We start from the raw sequence: 25,807 nt of genomic DNA, 5'->3' as shown, positions 1-25,807 counted from the left end.
CTACAGCCAGGTCCTCCTCACCTGCCCAGATGCCCCACCCCGCCACCAGGGAGGTGGGGGCTACCTTCTCTGCATCCTCACTGTACACATCAGACACGTTACATACATACACATAATGTGTCACACACATACACATATATAACATACAATATATAACCCATAACAGTATGTAATATAGAATATAGAATCTATTACATTACGTACCACAGAGTATGAGCATCGTTATTTTTTATGTCATCTTTCCTACTAGGTTTCGACTCTGGGGATCCTGGGATTCGCCTTCTCTGCTCTGGATTTCTGGCACCTGGCCTAATAACTAGCACACAGTAGGTGCTCAGTCAACGTTGCAATGCCTACATGGTGTGCAGTGATTTTAGATGAGGTCTGTGCCCACCTGCGTCTTGTATTTTGTTGTGATAAGGTTTCTGGAAGTCTCCATGGTGGGCTTTCCTTCTCTTCTGGGGCGTGTGGTGTCCACTGTCTGTGCTCTTAGGATGGCTGTGCACCGTGTGGTCCTTACTCCTCACCCTGGCTGGGCATCCGTCATCATCCCAACACAGTGGGGGAGGGGAAACTGGAGAGGGAGGGTGGTTCCCGTGAGCCTTCCCCAGAGAGCTTACTCCCTTGTCTTTGCACAGGAGACTCTGTGACGTGGGCAGGCTTATGGTGTCAGCTGGAGAGCCGAGTGTCCTCAGTCCTCAGGGTGAGCAGTGGCTGTTGAACTGTGTGCCCTGGGACCCTGCTGAGCCTCGGAGGGACCTCAGTGGCTTCCCAGGAAGCAGGGTACAGCAGGACTGGGCAGCCAGGGGCCTGCATTGAATTGGGCCAGGGAGGAGAAAAGGCTTTTAAGCTAATACACGTAGAGCACTCATCATGCCCTGCACACTGCTGTAATTGCTTTCCCAATACTAATTTATTTGACCCTCCAAACCATTGTATATGTAAGTATTGGTATTGCGCAAATTGCTGACAGGTGAGGAAACTGAGGCACAGAGAAGCAGTCCAAGGCTTAGAAATGGTGGAGGTGAGATTCAAACTCAAACAGTCCAGCCTGACTCTGGGTTCTGCTGCCTTATGCAGGAAGTGTGAGAACCATTAATAGTTTAGTCCCTGCTGCCCTCTGACTCTTAAGTTTGCTGAAATAGCCCCCCCCTACTGGGTATTGGTTCAGGAAGTAGCCCTTGACTGGGAGTAGGGGGCATGGGTTGGGGATGGGACGTGGCCTGGAGGAGGGCCTGGGGGGTCCTGCAGTGCAGCCCGGGGTGGAGGCTGGGAGCTGGGTGTGGGGAGAGGGGAGAGGGGCTGTGCCAATGTCCTGGGGCCACTTCCCTCCTCACCAGCCCGGACACCAGCCCCGGGAGGAGGGAGCTCCCCTTCCCCAGCCTCACTGTACAGCTGTTAAGTGGGGATTTGCCAATCAATAAATCAAAGCACCTGAAAAATGAAGCGGGCACCACACTGGCTCTTTCCTCCCTTTCTTGATTAAAACAAACAACATTGTGAAATGTCAACCTGTCAGTCGTTCGGAAAGTTTGCGGCATGGAAAGGCAATTACCCAAATGACTTTTTAAAAGTATGAGAATTTGCCTGGCTGAACGTTTTTTAATTAATGCCCAAGTTAACGTGAATAACTATTCATAGCTTAGTGAGCCGGGCCCGGGGTGGGTTTAGGAAACATTTGGTATCTCTGGCAGAGGCAGAGTGTTGACCTGGCTGGCAAGGGGGCTGTAGGCCGCCTTCGCAAACCGAAGGGACCTCAGGGTCCGCGTGCGCCTCCGAGGGGAGGGGGCTGTTTGCAGTGAGGGCGTGGGCTTGCGGAGCGTCGGGGGAGTTTTTCACAGACTTACGTAGCATAAGTGTTGCTGCCGCCCAGGTGGTCTCTAGGGCGAAGGTCTCCCCAGATGTGCCCCCCTCATCTGGTGAACAAGCCTTTCAGGGAATTCTTTGAAAAAAAAAATGTTGCTTGGGGTCACACCATTTAAATTTACCTCCCTGGTTTTCTGTGATCTCATTTTTCCTTAAAATATCAGTGGAAAAGTGTTTTGGAGTTGAGTGTTCTAGTTTCCATTTGAACATGGTGAAAGTGACACGCGGGGCCAGGGCTTGGCGTGAGGGTGGGGGGCCGGCCCTGCACGCCTTCGGGGGGTCAGCCCACCCCAGGTCGGGAGCAGTCTGCCGAGGGGTGCGCCCCTTCCGTGTTGCTCACGGGCACGGCGCTGCCTTCCGAAGGTGTCCCTAGAGGCAAAGATGTGGTTTTAAAGAGAAAACCCGATGGCCTTATAAACTTTAGAGGGTTTTGTTTTTTTTTTTTTAAACACCGTGGGTTGGGCTCCAGGTTTGGGCTTTGCTAACGACGTGAGGACCCAGGGCCGAGCTCAATGTTGGACCAGTGTTGGCAGGTCCAGATGGAGGTGGATTGGGCAAGACTTGAAAGGTCAGAGAGCCACCAAGAGGTCAGGTCCTTCTGGCTTAGAGATCTGGAGAGCGCTTTGCCACCGTGGAGGTCTGTCACCTAGGTTTATGGAGAGCCGTGGGCCAGAGGGCCCGGCGCAGAGGAGCCTGGCTGCTCTGATTTGTGATACGCATGCCCTACGGGGCTCCAGGAACCCACACACCTGAGGCATATTGCCCACTCTAAAAGGTGTTAAGATCTCCTCGGGGGGAGAAGGTAGATGACCTGTCCTCTCCACCGTCTTATATTTAGTGCAGACGTGGGGTGCGGGCAGTAAATACTGTGGCTCAAGTGTGAGCCATCGCCGAGGGCTGGGAAGTCAAGTGACTTCTCACGGGAAGTGGGACTTGGGCTGGGCTTGAAAGGAAGCTGTTGGGGAGAGGCAGAGCAAGGGAGGTGCTGCAGGTTCGGGGAGCAAAGATTAGGCATTCTGTATAGTTCTGCAAGGCTGGGGAGAGAGGAGGAGGAGTCAGAATGCAGATGGCCTCAGGTCAGAATGCAGGAGGAAAATTTGGTCTGAGCGTGGAAGGCAGTGGGGAGCCACTGACAACTGTTGAGCAGAGTTTGGCAGAGCTGATGAGTACTTCAGAATGATAAGCCGGGAGGGCGATACAGGGTGGACTGGAACAGTCTGAAGTCAAGGAGCCCAGGTGGGGAATTACTGCCACTGTGGAAGGGAAGGCCACTTTCAGCTTTACCCCTGGAACCAGAGGACCTTGGTGCCAGTGTTGACTCAACTAGCCACATGACCTTAAGGAAGTTTTAAATCTTTCTGCACGTCAATTACCTTATCTTTCCTATAGGGATTCTAACATGCGTTCATTCTGTTCAACTGAAAGAGGGCTATACCATGCGATGCCTGCTGTTGGCTCAGGGATCTTAGTCTATGATCTTGGCCATGAGGACATAGGAGAAGTAGATTGGGAGCAATGTTAGCAGAAGGGCTGACCGGAAGTAGAGTCATTAACGTGGTTACTGGGGGAGGATTGCCCCTCTGGGTGACCAAGAGAGTGAAGTTCAATGCATGGACACAGGGAGGTTCCAAGGGGAGCCTGGTTGAGGGGGATAGAAGGGGTTCCATTTGGATGGGAGAATGTGAGGTCACTTGGGAATCAGTGATCAGCCTACCCTGCAGGCAGCTGACACAGTGGAGCTTAGGACAAAGGTCTGGGGCAGGGGTTCAGGTCATCTTAAAGGATGAGGGGAGAGGGTGGGAGTTCAGCCGGATTGAGGTCTTTTCCTGTGCTGGACCCGGGAGGAAGAAGAGGAACCGAGGAGGAGCGAGCTTCTGAGACCTGGCCCAGGAGCGAAGCCCAGGAGGATCCTGGTTCTCAGGCTCCAATCCAGTGTCTTCTCCACGCTCACGTGGAACAGCAGGCCTTCCTTTCTGGCGTGGCCTCTGCTGGCTACGTGGTGGTCTGGCCGCTTTTTCCAGCCTGGCGTTGTGTAACAGGCTCTGGGAAGTGCGCAGGGCTGTAGGTCCTGACCCGAAACACGAATGTCATCAGAGCCGTCTGTCTGTTCATGGCACAGGTATTTGGAAAATGCCACAGAGCAGGTCTGTTCAACCCTGTGGCCTGCAGCCTGTCAGCCGGGCTAGGATTCTTGGTTAAGTTCATGGTTCAGGCCAATATTGACTGAATCCTTCCAAGGGAGCTGCTACTCTCTGGTCAGTGGGAACCATGGCCTGTGAGTTCGTCTCTCTCCCTGTCTCAGTCTGGGTCCTGCAGAGGTCTCAGGGGCACCCTTGCTGGATCTTACCTTGAACCCCAACTTGGGGGCAAGCTTGCAGCTCTATCTAACCCTGATTTCCAAGCCATTTCTGATTTCACCATCTTGAAACTTTTATTTTAACTGCTTTTTAAAAAAATAATGCATTTGTAATTTTATTTCTAGTTCAAGATGATAACTGTCTATTTTATTTTTTATAATAATAGCAATAGCTAGCATTTATTGATTACTCACTGTGGGCCTGGAAATATGCTACACAGCTGAACACATGGTTGAATTTGGTACCAAGAACCAGCCTGTGAAATAGAGACAGGCGCAGTCCTATTTTATATCCTCAAACAGAAACGCCAATGGTGGTGGCTAGCATTTGCGTCAGGCTTTCGAGGGGCAAGGAATAGTGACTCTTGCTATCTCCATTTTTTCAGTTGAGTAAATGGATATCAGGAAAGGGGTCCCAGCTAGTTAGTGGTCACATTGGGATTCTCACCCTCAAAACCCGCCCATGAGCGACATGAGTTTTGATCTCTTACCACTCAGCTGAGCCTTTTTACTGGCTGCTTGACATTCTCTTCCGTCTTCCGGGCCCGACACTCGCCCTGGAATGGATGGAGTGGATCGTTCAGGATGAACCCCAGGTCACCGTATTCACTGTTCGGGAAGAGGGGCACTTTCTTCACTGCCTCCCTTCTTTTTCTCAGACTCCTCAATGCAGTTGGCACAGTTGGGGTATTTATCTTCTTCCAAAAAGTGCACGCTCGTCTCAGCTGTTTTGGAATCAGAGTCTGAGATTTTGGCTGCAAGTCTTAACAAAAACTGCAGCCCAGCTGACAGTGAGCTTGCGCATTGCATCCTGCCTGCCCACCACTCTGAACCGGGTCACCTCGCGTCCCAACGGACTAGGCACAAGAAAACCACATGTCCATTGTTTCACGTCAGAGGCGGTTAAGTCAGAACTGGTTTCTTTTCCTTTAAGATCCGCATCCTGGAGTAGACGCACATACACACACATACACACGCCCACACACACACACACACACACTCCCCGTACAGAGATTTTCCAGGTTCACTTGCCTATATAATAAGCCCTCATTTAAAGGGGGGTTCATGCCGCTTTGATTAAAGGGCAGACATGCTGGAGGCCCCCCACACAAGCCTAGAACAGCACAGCACACTTTCTTTGCTCCAGGTCATAGAGAGGCACATCTAAATAATTTCCTGGGTTGATCGTGCGGGCCTTAAACGTGGACCAAGCTGCCTCGGCCTCTGCACACCTCACAGCCTCATTTCTCAGACTGGCCTTCATTTGTAGGAGTTGACTAAGGTGTTGATGCCAGATACCTCTCTACAGGCCAGGGCTTTGTCCCCCAGGCCCAGGGCACGTGTTCCTTTGCAGGGCTGACTTAGGGGTCTGCGTAGGGAACTGTCTTTCCCAGGGGAAACTCAGGGAAAGGTGCAAAAGGGAAGAGAGGAAAAGGCTTGCTGTTCTTTTTAGTGTTTGCTCTGGTTCGATGCAGGATGATCCTCGCTTGGTGTCAACTTGTCCTGGCATTGTGGCCACCACTCTGGGGTGACACAGCTATTTAATGAGCTGAGGAGTTGGGCACCGATTCCTGTAAATAGCCCTCTTCTCTCTCAAGACTTCGTGGAGAGGGGAAGAGAGAAAGAGAGAGAGAGAGAGGTGTTTAAAGAAATATGTGTAAGTGAGTGTTTTCCAAGTAAACATTTCAGAGTCAGGCCAGAATAATTAGAAAGGAAATTGTCATTTGGGCATGTCAGGGTTTTGTTTGTTCGTTTGTTTGATGGTTTATTCTGTATTGAGTTAATGCCAATTGCTGAAGCCCTTAGTTTGGATTTGGGACGCCCCAAGTTTTCTTTTGTGAAAATGTATTTACCGAGCTGTCTACGTATCCATCATTTCTTCCTGTTGGTGCTTTATTTCATTCTGTCTGGAGTTGGGTGCTTTATGGGGAAGAACACTGGGTGCCTTGCTTGTCTGAATGGCAGACTGGGATGGGGTGGGGGGAGGGAGAGACAAGCCCAGAGGAGACCCTTCCCTGTCCCCTGCCCCCTGTCCCCCAGCAAGAAAGTGAAAAAAAAGATAAATAAACCCTAATCCTGGCCTGGGGGCAAATCCCAATAAAGATCCAGGGTGATTCTTCCTGCTGATCCAACCCTCAAATTCATTGTACGAATTAGACAGTTCTATGGCTCTAATTTGCCAGATGAGATTGTATAATTATCTTTTATAGGCCTGGGTGTGATGTGTGCTCAATGTTTATGCTTCAGGGGGCTGGGGGTGTGTGTTTGGACTCAGAGGTCCCGCTTGGCCCCACCTGGCTGCGGCTTCCGTGAGGTGGGGGCGGGGGCTGTTGGAGCATCTGCCTGGATGGAACACCGGAGGCTGACACAGAGCCAGAGTCAAGGGCAGAAGCACCGGGCCGTCAGGGATGGGTCTCTGGGCAGGGGCGGGGATCGGCAGGGGCATTCAACAAGGAGTCTGAATGAAGGCTGGCAAGTTCAGGGATGAATTATCGTGCTCGCGATCTTGGGCACTTTGTCTTCATGAGCCCCTTTCTCCATAAAAAAAGATATTAAAATTATATTTTATGACTGCAGTGGTGTAAGGACGAGAATCATCCAGGCTGCATTCATTGCTACATGGGCATTTATATTACAGTCCTTTAATTCTTTCTGATTATAAAAGAAATTAGAACATTCTCTTGGGCCCTTAAAAGCGCCCTGGGTCCTGGTCACCGGGTAGTGGGTGTGTCGGCCGTAGGTAGGTTCCTAGAAGTGGGACCCAGCGGGTTGGCGTCCTGACCGCTACGGGCCCTGTTTTGCAGACGTCACTCCCGTTATAAAGTGTTGAAATCCCATGTCCTGTCCCACGTCTCCTTCCACACCCTGGCCTTCTTCTGTAGCGTGCGGCCTCGCGTTGTGGGCATGGTGGAGTTTGGAGGGAGCGGAGCGAGCTGGTGCAGGAGAGAACACGCTCCAGGCTAACGTCTTCATGTGGCCTCCCCTGCTGGGCCTTCTGTTCCTCAGAGGTGTGCAGGAAGAACGGTCCTCCATCTTGGTTGGATTGAGAACCACTAGGTGGTGTTTGGCTCAGGGCCTCCCCGGAGATGTCTGGAAGGAACTGGTCAGGTGGGAGGTATGGGAAGGGAGGGACGTGTGGGGACAGGCTGTGGGTAGCTGGTGGTCGTCTCTGGCCTCCCTCAGAGATCTGGTGACAGGCGTGGCGTACTGCTGTTGGCCCGCTTCTGTAGGAACGCCGTGGCCCGCTCCCTGTCCTGAGCTGTCCACGCAGAGGATGGGCACAGCGTCGGGAGGAGTGTGTGCAGCCACACAGGCTCCACATGGCGGACGTTGGAACCAGAGTGCAAGGGGACAGAGGCACGACCCAGCGATCTGGGAGGCCCAGCATATTCCTCCGGCCCTGGATGGCCATGCCAATGGGAAAAGCAAAGAGGGAAGAGCAGAAACTTCTGCTTATTTCTACTCATCTCAGAGCAGAAAGTAACCATTCTGTTTGATGCAGTTGTTCTAGAGGTCGGGTTGCCTAGAACTGAGTACAGGAGCAAGTGGAGAGGGTGGCTATGTCTTGGGATGTGAGTGGTGGCTCCCTTACCCACCTGACGTTCCAGAAGTCAGCTGGGCCGGTGTCCAGGGCCTACAGGAAGGGTGCTGGTTTGCAGCCCACAAAGGAAAGACCTGGCTGGAGAGGTCTGAGGTTCCAGGGAGGGGGCGTAAGCAGGTGTTTGAGGGCATCCCTTCCAAGCCCTTGCTACTCAGAGTGTGTTCCTGGACCACTGGCATTGGGTCCACCCAGGAACTTGGTAGAAGTGCAGAATCTCAGGCTGCCACCCCAGACCACTGCATTTGGATTTTAACAAGGTCACCAGATGATCCTCCGTCTTTGCTGCACTTACTTGGTTTAAATTTAAACTTGATTTTAAAATAAAAAAATTAAACGCAGTGCCCAGACTTCACTTAGTACTAGGCTTCAGCGTGACTTTCCAGTTGCCCGGTGGAGGGGGACAGCGATTTCAGTGAGTAGCTAAGTCTGATCCCTTCCTCACCCCCTTGTCTTCCCCCAACCTTCAGATTTACGGAAGATCCTTTCCCATCTCCCACTAAGCCCATCCCGAGTATCTGTTCCTGATCGGTGGCTTGAGATGTCATGGGGCCGGGTGAGTTTAGATTTACTTGTGTGAAGTTTCCTATCTGTCCCGGAAGGATAAAGCTGCAACCACGACGAGTTTGCCGAATGCTTTGCACCCGGTAAACCGAACATGAGCTGGGATCTGGCGTGACTTTGTATAAAGCAGCAACGGGAACGGGACTCCATTCTGGTGTCAGAGTTGGACTTGGAGGGTGCATTGTGGTTTTGCTTGCTTCTTTTTGAGTTTTCTGGCATTTGCGACTCAGCTAGTTAGGTCCCCAGTGTTGCACAGTTCTTACTGGAGCTCAAATTGTCAGGGTCTTTGCCGGAGTCAAGAGCCCTGTATTGCACTCTAGGGTGGTCCTGGGGTGAGTTCATGTGTGTGGCAGAGGAAGCCGGGCCCAGCAAACCCGTGTGCCCAGGTTTGGTGGAAAGGGGGCTGGAGCACAAGGGGACCCTAGCCGGTGGCCGGACTTGGTGGATGGGGTGGCTGCAGAGTACCCGCCCGGCCCCTGTCCTCAGTAACTCTAGAAGCCACAGGAGGGCCCCGAGCCCCGAGGTGAGGTGTGTGCGCGCACTGCGAAGGAACAAAACGCCACCCAGACAATCCTTCCTCTTGTGAGTGAAGGTTACAAGTTTTCTGTTTCAAATCTGATGGTATTGTTTTTCCCCTTTTTTCTTTCTTCTCTCTGTTTTCATTTGCCAAACTAAGGGTCTGGAGTGATTTCTTTGAGCCTAATGATGGGGAGACAGAGAATGGCGCTATTATCTCCAAACACCTTTTGAAATACTACTCTTCCTGGTGTCTGAATTCGGTTGAACAGAGGTCGGATTTAAAGATTAAATATTTTAGCAGGAACAGCAACTATGCTGATACCTGGGCACATCTCCTCAGGAATTATGTGGATAGTATAGAGGAAAACCCATACAAAGCAATGAAATGGGTCAAGGCACAGCCAATTTATCAAGTGTTTAATGGGGTTGGGCACAGAGTTGGGTGTTCCTTGTTTGTTGTCTATCCCATTTAATGGCTTTAGACATCATAAGGTCGGAACATAGAAAAACTCAGAAATAGCACAACAGCAGCCTTTGAGTGAAAGACTCGACAAAAGCAGACCAGCTCGGAACCATGGCGATAGATTATTGTGTAGTAAAGTTCCATTGTGAATTTAAGTTTTGTTGTAACTTGAAAAAATCGCTACCTAGTGTAATATCGATTTACATCTGGGCTTATTCAGGGGCTAGTTTATTACGCAGATAACCCTATATTTCTGGAAAGCAGTCTGCAGTTTGCCACGTCCACCACTGACATGGGAAATGGATTTCTCCCTTTATTCTGAATTAACGTGGTTTTAGTCTGTATTGAGGAATAAACAGCTGCTAAACGCCTACATCCTTGGGAGGCTGGCTGATGTTCAGAGGCATCTCTGTCTCTCTGTTTTAAGTTGGAAGATAAGTTTCATGATTCCGTTTCCTTCTTTTTCCAGGTGAAATCAGGTTTGTGTCCAACCTGGGCAGATGCTCTGAACCAAGAAAGGACAAGAGAGAAGGTGAGCCTGAGCATGAAAGGTAATCAGGGCACAGCTGCTTCTGTGCAGCTGTGTCACCCCGACATCCGTCACACCACCTGCACGCAGCCCGGAGCAGGGGCTGGCCGGCAGCAGCCGTCAGAGGAGGTTTGGCAACACAGCTTCATAAGCAGAGTGTGTGTGTGTGTGTGTGTGTGTGTGTGTGTGTGTGTATGTGTATTCATCCCGATTGATTCCAGCCAGGCTATGTCCTTGCAGCTTTTACTTAGATGAACTCATCGTCACCTCTCATAGCCCTAGCAGGTCAGTCATCTCACACCCAGTCTACAGATGAGGAAACCAAGGTACAGTCATTCGCCCAAGGTTGCACAGTTATTTAGTGAGGGAGCCAGGATTCGAAGCCTGGGTTTTGAGGTGCTGGGTTCTCTCTCCATTGCGTGACGGTGCATTGCTGCAGCTGCCTGGTGCGTGTGCGTCTACTTCCTCCACCTGGTCTCTATATGCAGGGTCTGAAGCAGGGCACAGAAGTCCGGAAGTGTGCAGGGAGAGCCTTCAGGTAGGCAGCTCAAAGCCTGCAGGTCTAGGGAACAGAAATGTATGGATTGCACCTGCTGACCTTCAGGAGCTCAGAGACAGATTGCAGGATTAAAGGGGATTTCAAGGCTTACTGGAACACTGTGGACTGATGTATGGTCTTAATAAAGCATGATTTGGGCCCGGGGCCACTCCCTGACTTGAAAGGGTAGGATTTGCCCATAGCTGTCTAGACCCCACCGTCCACGGCAGTCACCTTCTGGCTGTAAGTCTGGCCCATAGGTACGTGTCAGTATAGCAGGTAGCAGGCAGCTCAGAATGTGGGCGTGCATGATTGGAGGCAGCAAAGCATCTCTGTTTCTCCCACGGAGCCTGGGAGAGGGGTGCTGTGTGATGCTGGGCAGAGTTTGAGAACTGGGCAGGTGATGCTGCAAATCGTCCACTCTTAGTCCAGCACAGTGGTAAAGAGTATGGACCTGGAAGACCTGGATTCACATCCTACTTCCACTGTTTCCTCCCTTGGTGACCACAGACGGATGGCCTTTGGTGTCCACATCTGTAATATGGGGATAATAAGGGTAATCCCTGCCGTGTTGTGATTGGAGATGAGAGGAAACATGGGGTGAAGTGCCTGGCTCAGAGCCTGGGACACATTAAGCACACAGTAGATGTTAGGTGATTTTTTTTCTTATTAGTCTGGATATGATGTTGGGTAAATTACAAAGTCTCAGTTTTCTAATCTGTGAGATGGTGATGCTAATACCCTGTGGTCAGGGGAGGGTGTGGGTTGCATGAGCCTCGTCTCTGAGTTTTCCCCTCCTCTGTCCAGTTCCATGTGGATCCACTGGAAGGAAGGTGGCTGGTGGGCCTCCCTCCTCCATCCGCTGGAACACTGGCTCCTGACAGTTACTCCACGGTCATTTTCTGATTCGATCCTCCTCGCAGCCACCCCTCTGCCCTTGACTGTGGCAGCGCCTGCTGGGGCACCCTCTAGGGCTCCGGCCCATCTTTCTTTCCCAAAGTCATTCTGTGTGTGTTTTCCTAAGCCTCTTTCTCAAATTCAGTATGCATCATGTCACTTTCTGCTAAAACAAACAAACAAACAAACAAACAAACAAACAACATTCCTCTTTATTGTCTCAGCACTATATCTTAATGGGCATTGGCCCACCTCTCCCTACTCTGGCTTGAGTCCCTTTAGCCCAGCCCACTAGCTTTGCATCCTACCCCCAAGACTGGAATATTTCTGCCCCCTGCCTCTGTTCACACCCCCGCAACCACAGGGGCCACGCCATGGTCCACTCCTTCACGTGGCACATCATCCCCCCAGCCAGTGCCTTAAGAGCAGGCGGGGCCAGGAATGGGCCTCCTTATCTGCTGCCTTGGGTGTTTCTTTCACCCCATCCCTTTTCACTGCTCATTTCAGGATCCTGTACAGACTGGGCGCTCAGACAATGGTGTAGATTACCTGGTATGGTAATACCAGGATGGGCCTGGAAAGGAGAGTCGGCTGCTTAAATGATTCTTTCGCTGCTGTCGGGTTCGGGTAACTGGCAGGCTGTGTGTGGGGGGGAGGGGAGTTAATGAGTGACTCCCGGGGGGTTTCCAGGGGAAGGTATGGGCACTGCCTTCCTGAAAACAGCACCTCTGCCTCAGCCGCCCCCTTTCCTCCCTCCTTAGGTGACCCTCAGCTGAACACCATTCCGTAAGGCACACAGCCCCTTGTCCCCTTTGGAATGGCAGTGACTCCCCTTCATTCATCCACTCATGCATCTAGCAGATGGCTGTGGGGCGCCTGCTATGTTCCAGGACTGTGCTCGGCAGAGAACACGACCCCACTGTCCAGACCTTGCCCTCCCGTCGGGGAGGGTAGGTGGTAAACAGCAAAAATGGTGACTGTGTGAAGCATCTAGGTTATGAGAAGGTGAAAGCATGGCAGAGAAAGACAGACCGAGCTGGAAAGCAGACTCAAGCATGCTGGGCAGACAGTGGGGCAGGTGGCTGCGCTGAAGAGGGCAGATGCCTCATTGAGAAGGTGACACCTGAGCCCATCAGGCGATGAGCTTTCTGCAGAAGGAGCAGCTACCTCAAGGCCAAGTCAGGGGTGTGCCTGGGGTGTTTAAGGACAAGAGTGCCAGTGGGGTTGGAGCTCACAGTGGGAACTGAGCACGCATGGATGAGGCCTGGACCAGGGATAGCCTGGGGGGTAGGGGTGGGGCCAAGGCAAGTTTTCCCACTGGGGAGCTGGGAGCCACAGGATAGCAGGGTTTTGAGCAAAGCGTGCTGTGATCTGACTTACTAGGGGGTGGTATGGTAGCTGAGGGGGAGGGTGCATTGAAAGTGACTGTTCCTCACCTGCCCACTTGCACATCCAGGACCACAGATAGCCTTGATGGTGACGATGGGCTGAAAATCATGTGGAAACTCCCTGGGGGCTGGTTCTCAATAGCCGTCACTGCCTCATTTAGGATAGCCTCTTGCGTTGCAATCATGACTTCCTATGAGAGTCTGTCTCCTCTCCTTCCTGCCTGCAAAGCCACCAGGGGTCACATGGGCAGGCCGCAGGCTCAGCAGCGAAGGACAGAAGTGAAAGAGAGCAGGAGTAATAAAGGGAGTAGGAAGCATTATCGGAGGAGAACAACAGCTACCCCGTTTTTCCGTTCTGTGGTAGAACAGTGTGGGGGACAGGCTGCTGTTACAGGCCACCTGACAGTGACATTACCACACCACGGAGTGGCCCAGCTGCTCACAGACATGCCTTGTGGTCTCCCTGAAGCCCTTTAGGGCTTCTCCTAGATTTCTTGCAGCCTTCTTTCCTTCTCCTCCTCCTCCTCCTCCTCCTCCTCCTCCTCCCTGTGACAGTGTGGGACTTGACCGGTGCAGGAAGCCGTGGGTCCTGTGTAGGGATGTCATCGTGCTCGTTCTCCCAAGTGTGAGTGTGTTTCCCGATGACTTCCCCCAGCTCCTGGCCACTGGCTCTGTTGGGGACACTCTCCTACCCAGCGCCATGCACTCTTTTTCTTGCAGACCAGTGGCCCCAGGACATGGAGGGAGATGGTGGCCCCACCGCTGGGTCCACTAGCGGCAGTCGTGGTCAGGACTATCACAATGTCACCAGGTTGCACTGACGTAGCGCACTTCCGTTCGAAGGACTCATAGCCACGGCTTTTGTGCCCTAAAGGCTCCTGTGTGAGATCATCGGGAGCAAGAGCTATTTTCAAGGATGAAAAGTCTGACGCCCAGGGAGGACACACTCTTTCCTCAGGTCCATCCATCATGTGTGTGTGGTGGGCAGGGAGAGGCGCTGTGGCTGGAACGATGAGGGCTGCCCGAACCGCAGCGGGGAGTGCAAAGGCAGCTGGTGCCCCGGGAGAAAGACGCAAGTCCCAGTTCTGAGCAGCAGCGGGGATGACCTCACCCAGGGACGAGTGCAGAGCTATCCAGGGCATGGAACTTGCCCTCAGGTCTACATGTGAGTCACCGTGGCTGTGTCTCTGCATCGGGCTCTGTCCCCAGGCCTCCCACTTCACCCTGGGACATCATGGTCACTGGTCAGGCATCGTGACTCATTTGGTCTCTTAAGCCAGCCACTGGGGGTGGAGTCCCTCTCTTCTGGCATCTGTACCCTGGGTGCCATCGACGCAGCTTGGCTGGCTCAGTGCTCGGCCGCGATGTGTGAGACGTGTGTGGTCGGAGGAAGGCCCTCCCACTCTGCAAGGGTCCAGCCAAAGCCATGGCCACAGTGAGTGGATTTCAAAATTTGGTTTGGAAAGTCCGGTGGGGGGAGCCTCCATGGAGCTCAGATAGCTGCAACCCCAGCTTCCTGTGCCCTGGGGGTGACACGTACTGTGATGCCTGACAGATGGAGGCGTAGACAACGCCCGCCGGGAAGGGGGCTCCACATCGCCCCCACGTAGACCAGCAGAGTTCATCCAAAGGGCCAAGAGCGCCTGGCAGGGTGTCAGGTTTCCCGCCACGCCCAGCACCCAGCCACTGCTGTCATTTCTCCTCCTGGGTTATCATCTTCTAAGGATAGAAAGAGTGTCATCTCCTCTCAACCTGTCAGTCTCGCACCTGCCGGGAGCCCCTGGCGATGAGACAGCCAGTGCCGTCCAACCTGATGTCATCCGTGTTTATCCTCTGCTTTAGAAACCAGGTAGCAAGAGGGACTTTCTGAGGATTAAAAAAAAAAAAGTAAATCCCCAAACTATTTCAGTGAGGGTTTTTTTTTTCCTCGCGCTTCCTTTTTCTCTTTCTTAATCTGTCTTTTTAAAAAAATTATATTTTATTGATTGTGCTCTTACAGTTGTGCTGATTTTCCCCTGTGACTCCCCTCTAATTAAAAGAAAAGAAACAAGATCACTAGAACGAGGAAAGAAGGACTCACCAAAGACGGGTTTGATTTTCTTTTCCCCAGGTGACATTTATCTGATACCCTTCTGAGCGAGTCGCCCTGGGAGAGGTACCCAGGGCCACCATAGGGGTCTGGCGGCTCAGTGGCAGTCCTGCCTCCCACCTGACACTGGGGTAGGGAATCGTGTTAACGGTCATGGGACTCAGTTCACCCCCTTTCAGCCTCTATCCTTCCCAGGAGTGAGGAAGCTGACTTATTGCCTCTCCATTTTGTCCTTTGACTCATCAGCTCTAGAACATTCTACCTCCAATGTCTGTGTGCCAATGGGGGTTTGGGACAGTGTGAAAGCAGTGTTTAGGGCAGAGGTGAAAGGTGACGGAGACCTATCTCTCTCTCTCTCTCTCTCTCTCTCAGAATCTCTCTCCAGACACCTCTTAGGACAGTGACTTACTGTCCCAGTTGCAGGACTGGGGTAATAAGAGGGAGGGGCAGAGGCAGGGTCATAGGGATGGCGTTTGGTCTAGAAAGGAGGGTCAGCTCTCCAGGGCCCTGCTGACCTGGAAAATCGTATGGACATGGATGTTATCTAGCCCAAGTGCGAGAACTTGTGTGAAGGGGCCAGCCTCAGGGTGACTCAGTCTGCTAGCAAACTGTAAAAGGGAAGTGACTCATTTTCAACCCTGAACAAGAACTCCTAAGGCCGGGCCGCCAGCACCTGTCTGGGCCGTGGTTAGTTATTAATGCTGCCAGGAAGAGTGTCATGGGAACCGGACGCTGGCCTGGATCGCCGCAGGCAGCCTGACTTTTCCCAGCTCGCACAGCCTCCGCTCACCTTTGCCATGGCTCCTCTCCGGCCTGACCCCAGATGCACAGAGCCACGGAGCTCTTAGTGGGCCAGTGTCTCCTTAGGTAACCCTTGAGGATGCAGGGGAGGAGAAAGGGGTCAGAGAAATGGCTTGGTGAGGCAAAACCCACGCTGAAAGGTCAGCCTGAATCTGGGCATCCCAGGAGTGGCCTGAGCACAGGTTGGCCCTGCCGCCCTGCCACCCTGCCCCGAGTTCCTCGTCTCTAAGTTCTGGCACCCGGCGCTCAAACAGGTCTTCAGAGAATGCCTCCAGGCAGTGTGGCTGTGTCTGGCCAGGGGTCCCACCAGAAAGAAACTCAGCCACCTCCCACGGACGCTCCTGACCTCAGCATCATCAACTCCTGCCCCGCTGACCGGTGGCCCCAAGGAGGGGACAGTCCTTGCTCCATTTTGCCCTAGCACTCATTCAACCACTTCCTGGGGTTGCTTGAGGCAGCTTAGTACAGCCGAGGGCTCAGCTCCGAGGACCTCTGCAAGGCACCCTGGGAAGGCTGGGGCTGGGTGTGTGGAGCTAGACACTCACAGCAGCTCTGCTCTGCCCTCTTTCTTTCTCCACGCCTGGAGAAATACACAGGGACAGCCTGTCCTCCCGGATCCCAGGACGCATGCTTCGCTGCTTTTGGCGGAAGCCCAACCTGGGCACAAGCCATGTGTGCCCCGGCCTAGTCCATGCCCTTCCACTTCTAACTGTCAAGCAGGGGGAGGAGGAAGGCTGATTGAACAGGAAGAGGTGGCAGTTTCAGCAGGCCAGTCTCTCCAGTGGCCACAAAGGGAGCCCCTCGCCCAGAGGGAAGATCCATCCCCTGATACTTGTTGCCACCTCTGTAAAGTAAAGCCCGTAAGTGCTTGTGGGCAATACGGAGGGGGTGGGACACCGCTTGCCTGCCTGGTCCGTGGAAGGAGTACTGTACCAGCGACTGGGACATGTACTCCCTGGGTGGCCCTGAACAAGTCATCGAACCGCCCCAGCAGTTTCATCTGTAAAGTGGGAATAAGGACAACACCTGTCCTGCTTACTCGACAGGGTTTGCATGAGGCCAGCTGAGATCACTGAGCACGTGACGCGACTCTGGGAGTGGCAAGGGCCACCCAGATCGGGGTTGAAACACTGGGGTGCTTAAGGTGATTAGCAGCTAAGCAGGGTCTGAGGTCTGTGCTTCTCTGGGAGGGTGGCTTTACGGGTACCCACCTGTGGCTTAAGAGCTTCTTGGGCCTCCCACAGCTGATAAATCACTGCCTGGTGGGTGTGCTTCGTCTGCACTCCAGCATGAACAGGCAGCCTGCCGTGGCTGCTACCCAGAACGGCGCCTCTGCCTTCTCTCCCGCTCCTGGCGGGCCGGGCAGAGCAGAGATGGATCCCATGGCCTTACCTCTTAGGTTTTCCTGAGGGACCCTCCAAGTGTCCTAGTGGGCACTCTGGTGGCCCCGAATCCCTTTCTCAGCCCACGTGATCATTGGATACTAATTTAGGAGCCTCCTGTCCTGTGGTTTTGCCACCTTCTTGCCATCGCAGAAGAGGGCGGCACCTGGGAGTGTCTGATCATATCCCATAGTGCAGGGTACGGAAAAGGTTCTCACCGGCCATCACCGTATACACAGCTCCCCTGTGTCCTAGCTTGTTTGTCTTTGTAGTGCTGTTGGTGCACTCACTGGAAGGAGGAACATGGAGATTGCAGGGGCATCCCGACGGGGCAGTAAGCATCTGCACAGCTTTTTCTGTGCCTAGCACTGTGCTGAGTAAACTGGGTACAACTCTTGCTCTCAACAAACTAAACTCTTTTTGACGAACTGACTCCCTCTCCCATCCAGACCCCGGGGTCTCCCCTAAGTCTTTCCAGATGGGGGTTTTCTGCTTGAACCCTTCAATGGTGGGTAATTCGGTCTGTCCTAAGGCCCCTCGATCTGACACTGGAAACTCTCATTGGTGGGATATTTATTCACATAGGCAGTCTCTGCCTCTAGGCGCTTCCGAAAGGGATTGCTCTCTGGGACCTGGGAAAATCAGAGAAGGCTTTGTGACGTTACTGAAACGTGCAGGGGGAGAAATGGAGCCATCTGTAGTGGACTGAATTCCAGCGTTGCCCCAGAGTCTGTGTCCACCTAGAACCTCAGGATGTGGCCTTGTTTAGGAAAGGGGTCTTTGCAGGTGTAACAAGTTCAGGATTAGTGACGAGTCTGTAGAAGAGAAGAGGGAACAGACACAAGGAGGCATTGTGAAGACGGAGGCAGAGACTGGAGTGATGTCCGGCTGAGGTGTGTGCAGGGAGAACCCTTTTGCCGGGAAACCTCACAACTTCAGTGCCTGGAGAGGTACCAGCCCCGGATTCTCTGACTGGTTGATCTCTTTTCACTGAATTGTCTGCAGTTGCTGCTTCTCTGTTTCTAGGGATCAAAAATTCCTTAACCTTCTCACCACCCTGCAGATAAAAATGTGACTTATATGATGTTAGAAGTAATTACAAGATGCATAACATTAGAAAACTTTATTAAAAGGCAAGGAAAATATTTGAGCTCCATACTCAGTTATAGGATATTAATCTTTTATTATTAAATAACGTGGAAGTATTTTTATGGCTGTTTAGTATTTCATCATAGGGCCATGACCGCTCTTCTTCAGCAGATCTTTGATTTTTCCAGTGTTTTTTCTTTTATTGTGAAATAAGGCCCTGATGACAATCCTTATACACAAGAACTTTATTCATATCTGAACTAGTTTACGGGGCTGCTGTAACAGATTGCCAACTTGATTTAAAATAACACAAGTTTATCCTCATACAGTTCTGGAAGCCAGAAATCTGTAATGAAACGTGATTTGAGTCCCCAAATCATTTTGATTTGACCATCATTTTGATTTGGGGACTCAAGTCAAGTTGTGAGCAGGGCCAGTTCCTTCTGAGGCTCTGGGGGAGAGTCGTTCCTGGCCAGTTCCAGCCCCTGGGAGCTGTGCGCCTCCCTCGGTTTGTAGCTGCGGCCCTCTCGTCTCTGCGACCTCTGTGGTCACCTCACGCTCTTCTCTGTGTAGCCATCTCCTTCCCTCTTATAGGGACACTTATGATGGCGTTTAGGGTGCATTGGATAATCTAGGTTAATCTCCCCATTTTAATATCCTTAATTTAATCCTATTTACCAAGTCCCTTTTGACATATAAGGTAACATTTACATTGTGACTATCTTTATGTTTCTTTTTTGGATGGGGTTATCATTATTGGGCCTATCACCATGTGCACGATCATTTTCTCCCAATAAATTCCCATAAGTGGAAATAAAGGGTGAAAGGGCAATACTACTGTCACGTGAGATGTTTGGAGAAAGTATTCACCGTTAAGTAGATGGAACTGGCATCTTTTTGCTACTGTTCCTTTAAGAGTCCTTCTTAGCTCTCCTAGGAGTCAGATGGGTTGGGGGACGGGGTGGGGGGGGTGCTGTGGATTGAAATCCCCATTACAGGAATCATTTAAAGTCAGCCTGTAGGAAGCTCGGGGCTAATGAGATAATTCCCATTAGGAGAGGAAGGAAGTGAAGGTGGCCTGACATCCTTTCTGTCTTTAATTTATATGATTCACGGAAACCTCCCCCTCTCCTCCCCTGGGGCCCCTCCTTCTGCTGCCCCTTTGAATTCTGGGTGCACTGTCCAGCTCGGTCTGCCAGCCACCAGCCAGGGCTCCGGTTTCCAGCAAGCCCCAGCACGCCGGGAAACCTGGGAAGGTTGCCTTCCGCCCGGACGAGGCATTTGGGCTCCTTGCTTGGCAGCTGTGCCAGAGAATCTGGCCTTTGCGTTTTTCTTCTCCATTCCCAGAGCTTCACCCAGCTCCCCCACACCTCCACCCCCGCCCAGACCGACCAGGATGGGACTGGTGGCTGCGGGACCAAAGAAAAGAGAAAAGCTTTCCACAGAACACAGGCAGGCTCCAGGGGACCTAGAGGCAAGGCTGCCAAGATTTTGTTTGCAGCAACCTCCTTCCCCCCACCCTTTATACTTTTAGAACGAAGGAGAGAGAGCAAAATGGATGGGGGGCGGGGAGAGAAGGAGAGAGAAGGACAGAGATCAGTGCTCTTCCTGGTTTGGTGCCTACACTTACTTGGTCGAAGCTCCCCCTGTAACATGAAAATCCAGTTTGGGTCTTTAATTTGAAGAGTGCGAAGTAACCCCAAGGTTGATAGTTTAGAAGTGCAGATCAAAAACCCTGGAAACATCTGGGGGCTGCAGAGAAGGAGACCTGATCTCGGGGGCACTGTGTCTATCGGAGTTGGAGTCCTGCACTTCGTTTTTGACACCTGCTGGGGACAGTTCTGGCTGCTGCTCCCGCAAGCCCAGGAAGGGTCCCTGGCACCAGAGGGAGGTGAGAGGCTCTTTCTTGTCCCGGGTTCACTTCTTTTCCTCCTCTCATCCTTCCCGAGGGAGGCCATATGGTGGAGTGTTCTGAGTCAGGGCCAAGGGCCGGAGCCTCACTGGCCCCGGGACAGTCCTGTGGTCCTGCTGTGCCGTGTGGGTGGCCTGTCCTGTGAACTTGCTGCCTGACCTCCCAGAGCCCAGCTGCAGCCTTGAGTAACAGCCTGGCCTCGTCGGGACCAGAGGGTGCTGAGGCCCAGTGTCCCTTGTCACCCATGCCATGTGCTGCCCAGGCTGGGCTGGCATTGGGGCCAGTCCGGACAGACCAGGCAGAGTCCTTCCTGTGTGCACCCTGTCCTGTTGGGCTGACCTAATCTGGCTCTTTAGGCTGCAGTACCCCTAATGAGAGTGAGACAGGCGAGCCAGGAGTTTGAGGGAGAGAGGACACGGTCAGAAGCAAGGAAAGACATTACAGTTGAAGGCAGAGATTACCTGTGCATTTCAACGTCAAATAGCAAAGCTCGAGTCCAGAGTCCCCTCCGCTCAGTTGGAATCCGGCGTGCAACCCTGTTCCCTCCGTGGCGGGCTGTCCTGTTCGAGGCGGGGCTCCTTCCAGGCCGGTGGGCATCATCACCTGGTCGAGGCCCCTGGCTCCGTTGCCTCCTCCCTGCGTGTGGAGTTTGCAGACTTTTTAGGGGTGGTTGAGGGCACATGGAAGGAATTGAGGCATTCATCTAAATGCTAGGAACAACTTTGCTGATTAAAACAAACAAAAAAGGATTAATGGAAGATGGGTTGAGAGGTTTTTTTTATACCTCTGAAGAATGATCTGTGTCAGGAAACTAACCAAGGCAGTGACTTACTGTCCTTCCTTCCTCAAAAATGTGCTGCCTGTATTTTTTAACAGAGCGAGTGCTTTCGAGAAATACTCAATAATCACAAATACTGCTGTTTAACTCAGTCCACATGAGCATCCCACGGCGGAGTAGCACGGTTATCCCTGTTTGACAGAGGGGTTAGAGAGGGAGCCTGTCCAGGATCAGGGACTTCACCCTGGTCTGACTCCATATCAGTCAGCGAAGGTGCCTCCAGTGACACGTGTTTCCCACTGGTAGGAAAGAGTCTCCACGCCTCCCGGCCCCGCGGCCCTCCCACACGTGTCAGATAGCTAACCTCGGTTGCTGGTGACTCACTTGTGTACTCATTTGTCCGCCCAGCCATCCAGCCATCCAGCCATCCATGTGCTTCTTGGGTGCCAGACACTAAGCTAGGTACTCCAGACGCAAAGAAAAAACACACGGCAGCTGCAGCGTGCCTCCAGCTGGCCGCGGACAGACCTACATGGGGCAGAGGGACCCTCCAGGGGCCTCGAAGCTGCCAGCACCCACAGTCTTTCAGTGCACGAGCCCTTTCTCTACAGCGTGGGTGCTCCAGATCCAGGCAACTCAGGGGCCCCACTATGTCCCACTGCAGGCTGACAGCTGGCCCTCGAACATCTGGGAGACAGTAGACAAGGCACTTCAGGGAGCAGGGGAGGAGGGCCTGACAGTTCATCCTCCTGAGCAAGACATGTAGTAAATACCTTCCTCTCTGGAACCCCCTCACGGCATGATTCACAAACGGGAGAGGGGCATCTGCCTGGTCTCCAAGGAGGTGTCTCTCTGTCCCCTTGATCCCGATTATTGGTAGCAGGGCTGGCACACACTCTGGCCAGTCCCCCTTTTCCAATGTTAAATGGGCCACTTGAAGAAAGAGAAGAGAAGGGTCTTGTGATTGGCCGGTAGGTGGCCCCTGAGGGACACATTGCGTGATAAGGAGAGGACAGAGGGAGTCTGGGACTAGGGTCCCCATTACCTTGAAAGTCCATCTTTAGGAACAGTCTCCTGCAGAATCAACAAGGAATCCAGGCCGGCTGATTCGGAAGGGTCTTTGATCCACCTAGAAGTTAATGCTTTTCAGTGGAGAACCGCAAAGCAGCCCCACCCAGGACAGCAGAGATAACAGGCCGGGTACAATCGCAAACCACCGGCCTCTTGATAATGCCGGGATTTATTGAGGTCTGGTTTTCACCCAATGGGAACACATCCGGCGAGCATCAAAGAGGGCAGGCGTCACCTTGTGCAAAGAATCCTGGACCCTCAGGTGTGTAGGTGTTGGGCAGGGTGCGTGCGTGGCTGTGTGTGCACAAGGCTGCCCGTTGGCAATTACCTCTCTATGGATCAGAGGCCACCAGCCCCGGGGGACCTTGACAAAGTCGTGAACTCAATTCCCTTGTTCTGGCTGGTCCAGCTCCTAATATGGTTATTTAACATCACATGTGTAAGGGGTGCTCTGTGTCGTTTTATCTTTGATTCTGTGTCACCAAGGCAATTTCATATCAGAAGTTTAAAGGAGACATGAGGGGGGTGCTCAGAGAAGACAAAGCCTGAATGCTGATCATTTTGGGGAATCGAGACTTGCTCCTTTGCCATCTTCAGAAGGTTTTTTGCTTCACCTGGTACAAATTCCACAGGTGGTATTAGGAGACCAAAAATACCTAGGTCTCCTATGTCTGACCCATAGGAGTGGGAGAAACAGGGTGTGGGGCATGGTGGAAGAGTAAAGGGGAAGTCTAAGGTCGCATCTCTGCAGGGGGAGCTGATGGGCGAATGGGGGCGTGCGGTCCTGGGGGAAGGGCCCCTCCCCGCCCACCCCAGGCAGCGCCTCTTGGCTGCCTCCTGTTCCATCTGGGCTGTCAGGATGCTGGACATCACGCATTGGCCTCCGGAGACAGGAGCAGGGAAACAACGCCATGCAAACAGAACATCTGGAAGCTTTTTAAGGTTTATTTTTTAACACATTTGCAAGAGTCAGGACATTCGTGCAGGAGGTTTACAGGCTGGAGGGAACCCAGGGGTTTCAGTCAAGTGGGAGCTGTGTTTGGACTCTGTGGGGAAGGGAAGGTGGGAGCATTGGAATTGGCCCACGCCAGAAGCACAGTCCTCCAGTCTTTGGACCAGCTGGTTGCACAGGAACAGAAAAGGGACCTGGGTTCCTTGCCTCCTGGGTACCACTGGTATAGAGCATAGGACTTCTTCTGCCTTGTTCCAATCAGCTGCCTTGCATGGAATCAAAGGACAGGAGGCAGAACCTCTGGGAAAGGCTGGGAAGATGCTGGTAGGTTCCATCACACTGAGTCTCAACCTCCTAGAGACCCCCTGGGCCCTGGCTGTTTCCACGTGGGTTACAGATGCATGCCTGTTCCGCATCTTCCCATCTGGGCTAGCCAGGTGGGGCTGAGAGAGGTGGGGGCGGAGAGGCCAGGTCATCCCGGTGCTGCAGAGGCTTGGTTCACCCTGCAAGCTTGTCTGCCGTCCGCCTTCCTCTCCCCCACTCCTCCACCTCCTCCCTCTCTCTCCCCTCCTCCTCAACTCCCTCCATTCTCCTCTTCTTTTTCTTTCTCTCCCTCCTCCTCTCCTCCTTTTCTCCACATTCTCCCTGCCTCCCCCAGTGACATCCTTGACTTAATGATTTAGGCGAAAGGAAGCAAGGGAAGGCTTGGCTCAGCCTTTCAGTGGGAATGAAATAATGAAGTCAAGAGACACAGTCCCAGCAGGAGAGAGAATGTACACGTGACTGCATCTGCCTTTTCCAGGAGCCAGAACATCAACCTGTTCAGCCCTCCTGCCTTCTTCGTTGCTGGGTTCTTATGTAATTCTTTCCTTCTTTTTGCTCCAGCCCAGTGATGGACCCCTAGCCAAGCTTATTAAATATGTGGGAAGTCTCTCTTTGCTTCAAGTGCATCCTTGTGGGAGGAGTCTGGTTTCAGTGCCTGGGGAGTTTACCAATTGGAAGGAGAATTTACGCTCCCATTTCTAAACCGGCCTGCTGCCGTACCACAGTCTTTGTTTCAAGACAGTTCTTATGGGTGAGTAAGCTAATGTTTACAGCATCTCGTGGGAGCTGGCTCCTTGTGTGCTCTGCGTACCAGGGGAGGAAACTGAGGCTGTGTGTAGTGTTTCATGGGAGACACTGAAAGGGGTCCACCCTGTTCTGATGGGAAGCCAGGTGATGCAGCCACCGGGAATTCCATCCAGTCTAGGCACCCCTTCTGGCAGCCAGCTGTTCCTTCCCAAACCTGCCCCCACCATGCTCCTTATGGTTTCAGTTTGGGAGCATCTTGTGTCCTCCCGGAGTTGGGGTTCAGGTGGTTACCACCTTCCCCAGCTTGTGGCAGGCTCTCCCCCCGGGCCAGCAGCAACGTGCGATGGTTCTCAGCATTGGCTGCACATGGAATCACCTGGAAGCTTTAACTGCTGCCTCATCCCACCTTTGTAGATGCTGATTTAACCAGGTTGCGGCAAGGTCTAAGCTTTTGAATTCTGAAAAGCTTCCCCAATGATCCTGATGTGCAGTCAAGGTCAAGAAGAAAAAGAAGATAAAAAATATGAATAGTGAAGGGACAGCAAACTCAGTTATTAACAACCACACCTAAAACACAAGCAAACTAAGAGGACAGCTAGATCAGGAGTGGAACCATAGAAATGGAGAACACATGGAGGGTTAGCAACAGGGGAGTGGGAAGAGGAGAAGGGGGGAGAAGGTACAGAAGATAAGTAGCATAGACGGTAGATAGAAAATAGGGGGCAGGGCAAGAATAGTATGGGAAATATAGAATCTAAAGAACTTGTGACACATGGACATAAACTAAAGGGGGAGGGGATAGTGGGGGAGGGGTGTGCAGGGTGGAGGGGAATGAAGGGGGGGAAATGGGACAACTGTAATGGCATAATCAATAAAATATATTAAAAAGAAAAAAAAGAATGAACCGCTACTCGGAGATAACGTTTCTTAACTGGGGACAATTTTGCTGCCTTGCTTCCCCCCTTGGACATATACCAATGTCTGAGACATTTCCGGTGGCCACTCTGAGAGGGGGTGCTACTGGCATCTAGTGGATACAGGCCAGCGATGCTGCTAAACATCTTATAATTCACAGGACAGACTCCCCCCCCACCCCCGACCAAGAGGGATCCAGCCCCAAATGTCACTAGTGCCAGAGGTGAGAAACCTTGCATGTGCACAAGATCACTTGGAGGGCTTGTCAAAGCACGTACTGCTGCACTCCACTCCCAGAGCTTTTGATTCAGTAAATCTGGGGTGGGGCCTGAGAATTTGCATTTCTTTCTAACAAGTGCCCCGGTGCTGCCGACGCTGGGCTGCACTTTGAGGACCACTGCTCTAGATTGATTCAGAATCCTATTTTTCTAGATCTAGTAATAATAATAATTATTATCGAGATCTAGATTTTGATAATAATCATAATAGATATACTATATCTAATAATCTAATAGATATACTATACTATCTATATAGTATATCTATTATGATTATTATCCAACTCTAAAATAATAGTGCCTTATTAACTAAGACACAAGAATATTCTTACAGAACAAGAATCCGGAGAAAGGCTGTCCAAAGCTAGTGCGGCAGTTCTGGGTATTAGAGACCCAGGCTTCCATCTATCATCTTAGTGTAGTACTCCCATTTTCAGTGTCCCTCATAGTCCAACGTGGCTGCCAGAGCACCAGCCATCACATCCTCACTGAAGGCAGAAGGTGGTAAAGGCAGATAGAGAACAGACAGACTCTTCCCAACAGTTTTTGGAGAGCTTCCTCAGAAGTCCCACAAGCCTTGCTTGCATCTCTTTGGCCGGATCTTAGTCACACAGCCATAGCTAGATGCTAGGGAGACAGAGAAACATAGTCTTTCTTACTCTGGGCCACAGTGTGCCCACCAAAATTCAGAGCTATGTTTCTGCATAGAAAGGAGAGAACCAATATTGGAGTAAGTAACTAAGAGAACCTT

At 52.1% G+C, this 25,807-nt stretch overlaps 1 long non-coding RNA gene across 1 annotated transcript in view; it reads left to right on the top strand.

The window, feature by feature from the left end:
* Nucleotides 1-25,807, top strand: part of LOC119036359 (uncharacterized) — a 133,425-nt gene that overhangs the window by 103,396 nt on the left and 4,222 nt on the right. The window contains exon 2 of the long non-coding RNA XR_005079975.2: nt 9,836-9,898. This is a non-coding gene — a long non-coding RNA (uncharacterized LOC119036359). The remainder of the gene's footprint in view (nt 1-9,835; nt 9,899-25,807) is intronic.

Source organism: Artibeus jamaicensis, unplaced genomic scaffold (genome assembly GCF_021234435.1).
Source record: "Artibeus jamaicensis isolate MK-2021 breed Jamaican fruit bat unplaced genomic scaffold, CSHL_Jam_final contig_1998, whole genome shotgun sequence".
Lineage (NCBI taxonomy): Eukaryota > Metazoa > Chordata > Mammalia > Chiroptera > Phyllostomidae > Artibeus > Artibeus jamaicensis.
This window is presented reverse-complemented; position numbering and strand designations above follow the sequence as displayed.